Consider the following 12,361-nt stretch of genomic DNA (forward strand, 5'->3'; position numbering starts at 1 on the left):
GTTAGCTCAATTAACTATAACGGCCGAATTTCTCTGATTTTGTATGGGTGAAATGTCCAACTTACTATAACGTCCCTGAATCCTGTGTTTTATTCAGTGAATGTATAAGGTTCTTAAATTCTAATTTCTAACTATAACGTCCCTGAGATCTATGGTTTTTTCATTGAATTGCAAAGGTTTTTAAATGCAAATTTCTAACTATGCCTACAGAGGTAGGACATGTGCACAAAGAGGAAGAAAGGCACAGAAAGAAGCAAGAGAAATACAGAAAGAGGCAATAGAAGTCCAGAAAGACGAAGAAAGGGTCAGAAAGAAGCAAAATATATGCAGAAAGTGTCACGATCAACAGTCTCCTCAGGATCACAAAGATGCTCAAAGGGGTCCACCTCCAGATTCCCCCGCACTCTGGTAACACTATAGTATACAGAGCACTGAAGTAATCAGGTGAGGGAAAAAAAGATAGGGTGGGAACAGCGGTGGAAAGGGATACCTGAAATGAGAGAAACCAAACATTAACTCATGTCAATTCCTGACTACTCTTATATAATTCTCACTGGACGCGGTTCTGTACCTGTAATCCAAATACTGGTAACTGAACCTCTCTTCCTTTCCCTGCGACAAGATGATTTCTATCCCCACAGGAAGGACTCACCTATGATGCAAAAAACAGTTATGAAGCAAGTGCCACCCCTATGAATGTTCACACTCAATCCCATACAACTCATAATTACCTTCTTTATCCACCCCTAGTTGTTGAAAGAAAGCATGTGGCATCATCAATAGAGGATAGCTCCAACCAAAGAGAACACAAGGAAAAGATACTAGAAGCTATCACTTTGGTTCAGATGCTGAAAACAACAAAGGCTAAGAAAACGATAGTACTGATCCCCAAAGTATCTGCTTAACATCAACAGATCTTCAATGAAATACTTTGATCTCCAACAGGAGTTTCTTTTTTGTAAAGCTGTCCCGCCATACCCAGCCGGGAATGCAGGAGCAAGAAAGAAAAAAACCTCTCAGCCGAGAGGATTTTGCAAACGAGGCCAACAAACGATACCAGCCGGTAAGGAGGGGGAAATCTGGCGTCTCCTTACCTGACAGACAGCACCATCCCGGTTTCTGCAGGGGAAAAAAAGAAAGGAGGGGGCAAATCCAGCGTCTCCTGACTCTCCCTACAAGGACAACAGAACTCGGCAAAGAAGGAGGGGGCAAATCCAGCATCTCCGAACTCGCAGGATAATACTGTGGAATCACCAGGGACATTCCCGTTCAGCCGAATGGAACGCAAGGTAACCTCCTGGGATATTGAAGACAGCAGCCGCTGTCTTCCGATACGTGCAAAGGTCACAACCGCAGCCGCGGTCCAGAATCCAACAGGCAACTCTGCGGGGACAGGGCGTCCGCCTCTCTCCCTAGAACTGCCAAAAATGACAAGGATCACGTACGACGCTCCACTGCGTTTCACGTGTTAAATGCACTTCCGCATTCCTCCCAGAAGGATGGCCTTCTGGGAACTGTAGTCCAGGCATACGTACTAATTCTAGGTAGGCACAGTTCAAACCCTGACAGAAAAAACCAACAGAGGTGCAGAATGAGGCCTTGTTGCAAAGTCATCCTGCACCCCCAACTTTATGCTGACTGGTACTGGTGGTAACTGACTCTGACTAACCAGGCACTGAGCCAGAGCTATGCTGAAAAATACTTAGAATACAGTGAAAACACCTACATACACTGGGGTACAGTATGTGTTGGGGTACCCCTGTGATTGGCACGACCTCCCCTGTAAGGCCCTAGTACATAATTAACCCTGGGTGTAGTTCGTGTAGTAGCGCTACACGTAACTCTGTGAAGTGCACTTCGCACTACGCGAGCTACGCGAACTGCATAGTGCTCTCTGCAACTTGATGTTGCTGAACGAGGAAAAACTTTGAGGACCGCGAGCAAGCAAAAAATGACCGCTACACTACGCGTGTTTGCAAAGTGCTACGTGAAATTCACGTAGTGAGAAGTAGCGCAAACTTCGGAAACTATGCGAGTGTAGCGTAGTACTTCGCCTAGGGTTATACATAATAGGGCAGGAGGATTAAAACTACCTCTAAGTCAGAGGTGAGGAAAGAAGCAAGAGCAGTGCAGAAAGAACCAACAGAGGTGCAGAAAGAGGCAAGAAGGGTACAGAAAGAGGCAAGAAAAGTGTAGAAAGAAGCAAAAGAGGTGCAGAAAGAGGAACGAGAACGGCAGAAAACAGCAAGAGAGGTGCATAAAGAGGCAGCAGAAGTGCACAAAAACGCAAAAGGGGTACAGAAAGAGGCAAAAGGGGTACAGAAAGAAGCAAGCGAAGTGCAGTAAATAGCAACAGAGGTGCTTAAAGAGGCAAGAGGGGTGCCGAAGAGGCCAGAGAAGTGCAGAAAGAAGCAACAGAGGTGCCGAAAGGCAAGAGAGGTACAGAAACAGGCAAAAGCAGTGCAGAAAGAAGCAAGAGAAGTACAGAAAGAAGCAAGAGAGGTGGAGAAATAGGGAAGAGTGGTGCAGAAAGAGGCATGAGGGATGCAGAAATTTACAAAAGAGGTGCAGAAAGAAGCAAGTACAGAAAGAACTAACAGCGGTGTAAAAAGAGGCAGAAGGGGTGCAGAAAGAAGGAAGAGATGTACAGAAAGAAGCAACAGAGGTGCTGAAAGAGGCACAAAGGGTGCAGAAAGAGCAAGAGAAGTGCAGATGGAAGCAACAGGTACAGAAAGAGGCAAGAAAGGTGCAAAAACAGGCAAGAAATGTGCAGAAAGAGGGAACAGGGATGTAAAAAGAGGCAAGAGACATACAGAAAGAGGGAAGAGGGGTGCAGAAAGAGGCAAGAGGGGTACAGAAAGAAGCAAGTGAGGTGCAGAAAGAGGTAATAGAAATGCAGAAAGAAGCACAAAAGGTGCACAAGAGGCAAGAGGATAAAGAAAGAGGCAAGGGCAGTGCAGAAAGAACCAAGAGATGTGCAAAATGAGGCAAGAGAGGTACAGAAAGAGGCAAGAGATGTGCAGAAAAAGGGAAGAAGGGTGCAGAAAGAAGCAAGAAAAGTACAGAAAGAGGAAGGTGAGGTGCAAAAGGGGGCAAAGAACTACAGAAAGAGGTAAGAGAGTTGCAGAAACAGGCAAAAGGGGTGCAGAAAGAGAACAGGTGGATAGACAGAGGCAAGAGAGGTACAGAAAGAGGGAAGAGGTGTGCAGGAAGAGGCAAGAGGGATGCAGAAATGTGCAACAGAGGTGCAGAAAAGTAGCAAGCGCAGTGCAGGAAGAACCAACAGAGGCACAGAAAGAGGTGGAGAGGTGGAGAAATAGGGAAGTGGGGTGCAGAAAGAGGGAAGAGGGATGCATACATTTACAAAAGAGGTGCAGACAGAAGCAAGAGCAGTACAGAAAGACCTAACAGAGGTGCAAAAAGAGGCAAGGGGTGCAGAAAGAGATAGGAGAAGTACACAAAGAGGCAAGAGAGGTACAGAAAGAAAGAAGAGAAGTGCAGAAAGAGGCAAGAGAATTGCTGAAAGTAGCAACAGAGGTGTAGAAAGAAACAAGAGAAGTGCTGAAAGAGGCAAGTGAGGTGTAGAAAGAAGCAAGAGCAGTCCTCCAAATATCACACATCAGGCATTAGAATAACGCATTTCAGTGTGGTGCATGCATCACCTCACTGAAATGTGTTGTCACGCATATGATGCATTTAGCATTGTGCCTCAGCTGAAGTACTGTCTAAAACTGTAATGAGTGTGAGGCAGCTGGGAGCGCATTGCCTGTTGCCTATAAACTCTGCTTCTGCAGGCTTGTGGTGATTGCAGCTCAGCTATGGGCTGCTAGTAGGCTGGCTTTGCTGCCGCAATATATATAGTTATGGTGATGCTCATGGCCCGGCGCCGCGCGGCTCTGACTCAGGATGTAATCTGAAAACTCTGGCCGCGGAGCCACAGGGGGGAAGTCACCTCAGGGCCTGCTGCTAGAGCGGGAAGTTTGTGAAAAAGGTAGCTGGCAAATGGTTTGTGGGACTTCTGCACCGGCCTCGCAGAGCTTCCTGCTGCTCGCACCGCACGCCCGCGCTGTCCTGTGCCTGTAATTATGACCTCAGCTTGCAGCAAAATGAGTTATTGCTGTGCCATACCTGGGAGAGAGGAAGTCACAGAGACTCAGTGACTGACCCGGTTGGGCAGCACGGCCACCAGCACAGACTCTGTTTGCTGATTGAACTTAAGACTGAGCAGCCTGGACTAAGGATGTGCAAACCGAAATAATTGCCGCCCGCGGGGTCAGAGTGGCTCGCTACCTGAGGAGCCTGGCTGCTGCCTTGTAGTCAATAGGCTGAGGGGCTCTTGCAGGCGGTGTTGAGGCAGGTTTAAAGCAGCAGTCAGCACCAGTTCTAGCCTTTGACACGCTAGAGGACTTCTGCTGCCCCGACCTCAATGGCACTTTTGCCTGCTTTCTGCTGAGTGCCCAGAGAGTAACAGAAGATCAATGGCGCATTGGTGTGCACAAGAAACAGCTATGGAAGTGCAAGGAGTATAAGGTGAGTTCAGCTCATAGTACTGCTTCAAAACTAAAGTCTTTGAACCACTATTGCTTATGAACAACCGTGGAAAAGCCAAATTGCTGCCAAAGAACTGTTTAAAGCTAGCAACCTACAATTGGTAACCTACAGGCTGCAGGTTTGCAAAGAGGCTGGTGTGATCCCTTGTAATTTATATCAGCTGAACCCTTGCAGACTATTCGCCGACACAGTCACGCTGCCTGCTAACTACCTACTTACTAAAAGTAAGTAGTTAGCAACCACCCACCTGAGTGTGTCAGCCATGTTAATACACAAATTCAAATGGCAGCACACGATCAGAAAGGTGCCCAGCAGCCTACATCCACACCTCTACAATGCCCTGCAGCCCTGACCAGCCAGATTAATTAGTTGTCTCTAACATCATCAACCTGTTACTTCTCTAGGTACATATGCAGCCTGTGTAGGAGGTGTTTCGCTTTCCTTTCCTAGCTAAGCACACAGCACTGTTTGTGCTGACCCACAGCTGATGAGAGTTGGGGTCCTTGAGTCTGCAGCTGTGGTGCACCTCTTCACAAGCTCTTTAACGTAAATAAACTGACAATTTTACATCCATTTATCACAACAAGGACCTCCGGCGAAGTTAGTGCCCTTCCATTTCTGGTGTTTTGAAGCAGTTTTAAGATGATCCTAGAGTTTCTCGTAGCTGAAATGGATGTAATTTCTGATATTTATATGTTTCCCTCCTCTTCATTGCTTATTTTACTCGCAAGAAAGTGTCACTCATGGTTGCTGAATGTCACTCATAAGTACAGTGAAATTTTGAAAATGTCACACATTAGCAATCTGAAACCTTGGCAGTTATGCAAGAGCAGTGCAGAATGAACCAACAGAGGTTCAAAAAGTGGCAAGAGGGGGTGCAGAAAAAGATAGGAGAGGTGCACATAGAGGCAAGACAGATACAGAAAGAGGCAGGAGGGTGCAGAAAGAAGTAAGAAACGTACAGAAAAAGAAGCAACAGAGGTGCCTAAAGAGGAGCGAAGGGTGCAGAAAGAACAAGAGAAGTGTAGAAAGAAGCAACAGAGCTACAGAAAGAGAAACAGGCAGGATAAGTGCAGAAATAGGAGATAGGGGTTCAGAAAGAGGCAAGAGAGGTACAGTAAAAGAAAAGAGGGGTGCAAAAAGAGCCAAGAGAGATGCAGAAACTAGCAAGAAAAGTGCAGAAAGAGGCAAAAGAATTGCTGAAAGAAGCAACAGAGGTGTGGAAAGCAGCAAGAGAAGTACAGAAAGAGACAATTTAGGTGCAGAAAGAGGCAAGAGAGGTGCATAAAATGGCAAGAGAACAGCAGAAAAAGGCAAGAGGAATGCAAAAAAGGAAAGAAATGTGCAAAAAGAAGCAATAGAGGTGCAGACAGACGCAAAAGAAGTGCAGAACAAAGCAAGAGAGGTGCAGAAAGAGGGAAGCCAAGTACAGAAAGAGACAACAGGGGTGCAGAAAGAAGAAAGAGAGGTGCAGAAAGGGGCAATAGAAGTGCAGAAAGAGGAGAGAGAAGTGCAGAAAGAAGCAAAAGAGGTGCAGAAAGAGGCAAGAGATGTGGAGAATGAGGCAAGAGAGGTGTAGAAAGAGGCAAGAGATGTGCAACAAAAGGGAAGAAGAGTACAGAAAGAAGCAAGAGAAGTGCAGAAAGAGGCAAGTGAGGTGCAGAAGGAGGCAGGGAAATTAAAGATACAGGTAAGAGAGTTACAGAAACAGGCAACAGGGGTGCAGAAATAGGGAACAGGTGTGCAGACAGAGGCAAGAGAGGTGCAGAAAGATAGAAGAGGGATACAGAAAGAGGCAAGAGGAATGTAGAAATTTGCAACAAAGGTACAAGAAGAATCAAGTGCAGTGCAGAGAGAACCAACAGAGGTACAGAAAGAGGCAAGAGGGGTACAGAAAGATGCAAGAAAGGTGCAGAAAGAAGCAACAGAGGTGCAGAAAGAGGCAAGAGAACTGCAGAAAAAGGCACAAGAGGTACATAAAGAGGCGGGAGAGGTGCACAAAGAGGCAAAAGGGGTACAGAAAGAGGAAAGAGGGCTGCAGAAAGAAGCAAGTGAAGTGCAGAAAGAAGCAACAGAGGTGCTTAAAGAGGCAAGAGGGGTGCGGAAAGAGGCAAGAGAAGTGCAAAAAGAAGAAACAGAGGTGCAAAAAGAGGTAAGAGAGATACAGAAATTTGCAAGAGAGGTGCAGAAAGAAGCAAGAGAAGTGCACAAAGAAGAAGGAGAGATGCACAAAGAAGCAAGAGGGATGCAGAAAGAGGCACAAAGGGTGCAGAAAGAGGCAAGGCAAGTGCAGAAAGAAGCAACAAATGTACAGAAAGAGGCAAGAGAGGTGCAGAAACAGTCAGGAAATATACAGAAAGAAGGAAGAGAGGTACAGAAAGAGGCAAGAGAGGTGCAGAAAGAAGCAAGTGAGGTGCAGAAATAAGCAATAGAGGCACATAAAGACACAAGAGAGGTACAGAAACAAGCAAGGGGAGTGCAGAAAGAGGCAAGAGAACTGCTGAAAGAAGCAACAGAGGTGTAGAAAGAAGCAAGAGAAGTGCAGAAAGAGGTGGGAGAGGTGCACAAAGAAGCAAGAGGGATGCATAAAGAGGCACGAAGGGTGCAGCAGAAGCAACAAAGGTACAGAAAGAGGCAAGAGAGTTGCAGAAACAGGCAGGAAATGTACAGACAGAGGGCACAGATGTACAGAAAGAGGCAAGAGAGGTGCAGAAAGAAGCAAGTGAGGTACAGAAATAAGCAACAGATGTACAGAAAGACACAAGAGAGGTACAGAAACAAGCAAGGGGAGTGCAGAAAGAGGCAAGAGAATTTCTGAAAGAAGCAACAGAGGTGTAGAAAGAAGCAAGAGAAGTGCAGAAAGACCTAACAGAGGTGCAAAAAGAGGCAAGGGGTGCAGAAAGAGATAGGAGAAGTACACAAAGAGGCAAGAGAGGTACAGAAAGAAAGAAGAGAAGTGCAGAAAGAGGCAAGAGAATTGCTGAAAGTAGCAACAGAGGTGTAGAAAGAAACAAGAGAAGTGCTGAAAGAGGCAAGTGAGGTGTAGAAAGAAGCAAGAGCAGTCCTACCAAGTATCACACATCAGGCGTTAGAATAACGCATTTCAGTGTGGTGCACGCATCACCTCACTGAAATGTGTTGTCACGCATATGATGCATTTAGCATTGTGCCTCAGCTGAAGTACTGTCTAAAACTGTAATGAGTGTGAGGCAGCTGGGAGCGCATTGCCTGTTGCCTATAAACTCTGCTTCTGCAGGCTTGTGGTGATTGCAGCTCAGCTATGGGCTGCTAGTAGGCTGGCTTTGCTGCCGCAATATATATAGTTATTGTGATGCTCATGGCCCGGCGCCGCGCGGCTCTGACTCAGGATGTAATCTGAAAACTCTGGCCGCGGAGCCACAGGGGGGAAGTCACCTCAGGTCCTGCTACTAGAGCGGGAAGTTTGTGAAAAAGGTAGCTGGCAAATGGTTTGTGGGACTTCTGCACCGGCCTCGCAGAGCTTCCTGCTGCTCGCACCGCACGCCCGCGCTGTCCTGTGCCTGTAATTATGACCTCAGCTTGCAGCAAAATGAGTTATTGCTGTGCCATACCTGGGAGAGAGGAAGTCACAGAGACTCAGTGACTGACCCGGTTGGGCAGCACGGCCACCAGCACAGACTCTGTTTGCTGATTGAACTTAAGACTGAGCAGCCTGGACTAAGGATGTGCAAACCAAAATAATTGCCGCCCGCGGGGTCAGAGTGGCTCGCTACCTGAGGAGCCTGGCTGCTGCCTTGTAGTCAATAGGCTGAGGGGCTCTTGCAGGCGGTGTTGAGGCAGGTTTAAAGCAGCAGTCAGCACCAGTTCTAGCCTTTGACACGCTAGAGGACTTCTGCTGCCCCGACCTCAATGGCACTTTTGCCTGCTTTCTGCTGAGTGCCCAGAGAGTAACAGAAGATCAATGGCGCATTGGTGTGCACAAGAAACAGCTATGGAAGTGCAAGGAGTATAAGGTGAGTTCAGCTCATAGTACTGCTTCAAAACTAAAGTCTTTGAACCACTATTGCTTATGAACAACCGTGGAAAAGCCAAATTGCTGCCAAAGAACTGTTTAAAGCTAGCAACCTACAATTGGTAACCTACAGGCTGCAGGTTTGCAAAGAGGCTGGTGTGATCCCTTGTAATTTATATCAGCTGAACCCTTGCAGACTATTCGCCGACACAGTCACGCTGCCTGCTAACTACCTACTTACTAAAAGTAAGTAGTTAGCAACCACCCACCTGAGTGTGTCAGCCATGTTAATACACAAATTCAAATGGCAGCACACGATCAGAAAGGTGCCCAGCAGCCTACATCCACACCTCTACAATGCCCTGCAGCCCTGACCAGCCAGATTAATTAGTTGTCTCTAACATCATCAACCTGTTACTTCTCTAGGTACATATGCAGCCTGTGTAGGAGGTGTTTTGCTTTCCTTTCCTAGCTAAGCACACAGCACTGTTTGTGCTGACCCACAGCTGATGAGAGTTGGGGTCCTTGAGTCTGCAGCTGTGGTGCACCTCTTCACAAGCTCTTTAACGTAAATAAACTGACAATTTTACATCCATTTATCACAACAAGGACCTCCGGCGAAGTTAGTGCCCTTCCATTTCTGGTGTTTTGAAGCAGTTTTAAGATGATCCTAGAGTTTCTCGTAGCTGAAATGGATGTAATTTCTGATATTTATATGTTTCCCTCCTCTTCATTGCTTATTTTACTCGCAAGAAAGTGTCACTCATGGTTGCTGAATGTCACTCATAAGTACAGTGAAATTTTGAAAATGTCACACATTAGCAATCTGAAACCTTGGCAGTTATGCAAGAGCAGTGCAGAATGAACCAACAGAGGTTCAAAAAGTGGCAAGAGGGGGTGCAGAAAAAGATAGGAGAGGTGCACATAGAGGCAAGACAGATACAGAAAGAGGCAGGAGGGTGCAAAAAGAAGTAAGAAACGTACAGAAAAAGAAGCAACAGAGGTGCCTAAAGAGGAGCGAAGGGTGCAGAAAGAACAAGAGAAGTGTAGAAAGAAGCAACAGAGCTACAGAAAGAGAAACAGGCAGGATAAGTGCAGAAATAGGAGATAGGGGTTCAGAAAGAGGCAAGAGAGGTACAGTAAAAGAAAAGAGGGGTGCAAAAAGAGCCAAGAGAGATGCAGAAACTAGCAAGAAAAGTGCAGAAAGAGGCAAAAGAATTGCTGAAAGAAGCAACAGAGGTGTGGAAAGCAGCAAGAGAAGTACAGAAAGAGACAATTTAGGTGCAGAAAGAGGCAAGAGAGGTGCATAAAATGGCAAGAGAACAGCAGAAAAAGGCAAGAGGAATGCAAAAAAGGAAAGAAATGTGCAAAAAGAAGCAATAGAGGTGCAGACAGATGCAAAAGAAGTGCAGAACAAAGCAAGAGAGGTGCAGAAAGAGGGAAGCCAAGTGCAGAAAGAGACAACAGGGGTGCAGAAAGAAGAAAGAGAGGTGCAGAAAGGGGCAATAGAAGTGCAGAAAGAGGAGAGAGAAGTGCAGAAAGAAGCAAAAGAGGTGCAGAAAGAGGCAAGAGATGTGGAGAATGAGGCAAGAGAGGTGTAGAAAGAGGCAAGAGATGTGCAACAAAAGGGAAGAAGAGTACAGAAAGAAGCAAGAGAAGTCCAGAAAGAGGCAAGTGAGGTGCAGAAGGAGGCAGGGAAATTAAAGATACAGGTAAGAGAGTTACAGAAACAGGCAACAGGGGTGCAGAAATAGGGAACAGGTGTGCAGACAGAGGCAAGAGAGGTGCAGAAAGATAGAAGAGGGATACAGAAAGAGGCAAGAGGAATGTAGAAATTTGCAACAAAGGTACAAGAAGAATCAAGTGCAGTGCAGAGAGAACCAACAGAGGTACAGAAAGAGGCAAGAGGGGTACAGAAAGATGCAAGAAAGGTGCAAAAAGAAGCAACAGAGGTGCAGAAAGAGGCAAGAGAACTGCAGAAAAAGGCACAAGAGGTACATAAAGAGGCGGGAGAGGTGCACAAAGAGGCAAAAGGGGTACAGAAAGAGGAAAGAGGGCTGCAGAAAGAAGCAAGAGAAGTGCAGAAAGAAGCAACAGAGGTGCTTAAAGAGGCAAGAGGGGTGCGGAAAGAGGCAAGAGAAGTGCAAAAAGAAGAAACAGAGGTGCAAAAAGAGGTAAGAGAGATACAGAAATTTGCAAGAGAGGTGCAGAAAGAAGCAAGAGAAGTGAACAAAGAAGAAGGAGAGATGCACAAAGAAGCAAGAGGGATGCAGAAAGAGGCACAAAGGGTGCAGAAAGAGGCAAGGCAAGTGCAGAAAGAAGCAACAAATGTACAGAAAGAGGCAAGAGAGGTACAGAAACAGTCAGGAAATATACAGAAAGAAGGAAGAGAGGTACAGAAAGAGGCAAGAGAGGTGCAGAAAGAAGCAAGTGAGGTGCAGAAATAAGCAATAGAGGCACATAAAGACACAAGAGAGGTACAGAAACAAGCAAGGGGAGTGCAGAAAGAGGCAAGAGAACTGCTGAAAGAAGCAACAGAGGTGTAGAAAGAAGCAAGAGAAGTACAGAAAGAGGTGGGAGAGGTGCACAAAGAAGCAAGAGGGATGCATAAAGAGGCACGAAGGGTGCAGCAGAAGCAACAAAGGTACAGAAAGAGGCAAGAGAGTTGCAGAAACAGGCAGGAAATGTACAGACAGAGGGCACAGATGTACAGAAAGAGGCAAGAGAGGTGCAGAAAGAAGCAAGTGAGGTACAGAAATAAGCAACAGATGTACAGAAAGACACAAGAGAGGTACAGAAACAAGCAAGGGGAGTGCAGAAAGAGGCAAGAGAATTTCTGAAAGAAGCAACAGAGGTGTAGAAAGAAGCAAGAGAAGTGCAGAAAGACCTAACAGAGGTGCAAAAAGAGGCAAGGGGTGCAGAAAGAGATAGGAGAAGTACACAAAGAGGCAAGAGAGGTACAGAAAGAAAGAAGAGAAGTGCAGAAAGAGGCAAGAGAATTGCTGAAAGTAGCAACAGAGGTGTAGAAAGAAACAAGAGAAGTGCTGAAAGAGGCAAGTGAGGTGTAGAAAGAAGCAAGAGCAGTCCTACCAAGTATCACACATCAGGCGTTAGAATAACGCATTTCAGTGTGGTGCACGCATCACCTCACTGAAATGTGTTGTCACGCATATGATGCATTTAGCATTGTGCCTCAGCTGAAGTACTGTCTAAAACTGTAATGAGTGTGAGGCAGCTGGGAGCGCATTGACTGTTGCCTATAAACTCTGCTTCTGCAGGCTTGTGGTGATTGCAGCTCAGCTATGGGCTGCTAGTAGGCTGGCTTTGCTGCCGCAATATATATAGTTATTGTGATGCTCATGGCCCGGCGCCGCGCGGCTCTGACTCAGGATGTAATCTGAAAACTCTGGCCGCGGAGCCACAGGGGGGAAGTCACCTCAGGTCCTGCTGCTAGAGCGGGAAGTTTGTGAAAAAGGTAGCTGGCAAATGGTTTGTGGGACTTCTGCACCGGCCTCGCAGAGCTTCCTGCTGCTCGCACCGCACGCCCGCGCTGTCCTGTGCCTGTAATTATGACCTCAGCTTGCAGCAAAATGAGTTATTGCTGTGCCATACCTGGGAGAGAGGAAGTCACAGAGACTCAGTGACTGACCCGGTTGGGCAGCACGGCCACCAGCACAGACTCTGTTTGCTGATTGAACTTAAGACTGAGCAGCCTGGACTAAGGATGTGCAAACCAAAATAATTGCCGCCCGCGGGGTCAGAGTGGCTCGCTACCTGAGGAGCCTGGCTGCTGCCTTGTAGTCAATAGGCTGAGGGGCT

Source organism: Lissotriton helveticus, chromosome 1_1 (assembly GCF_964261635.1).
Source record: "Lissotriton helveticus chromosome 1_1, aLisHel1.1, whole genome shotgun sequence".
In the NCBI taxonomy this organism is placed as follows: domain Eukaryota; kingdom Metazoa; phylum Chordata; class Amphibia; order Caudata; family Salamandridae; genus Lissotriton; species Lissotriton helveticus.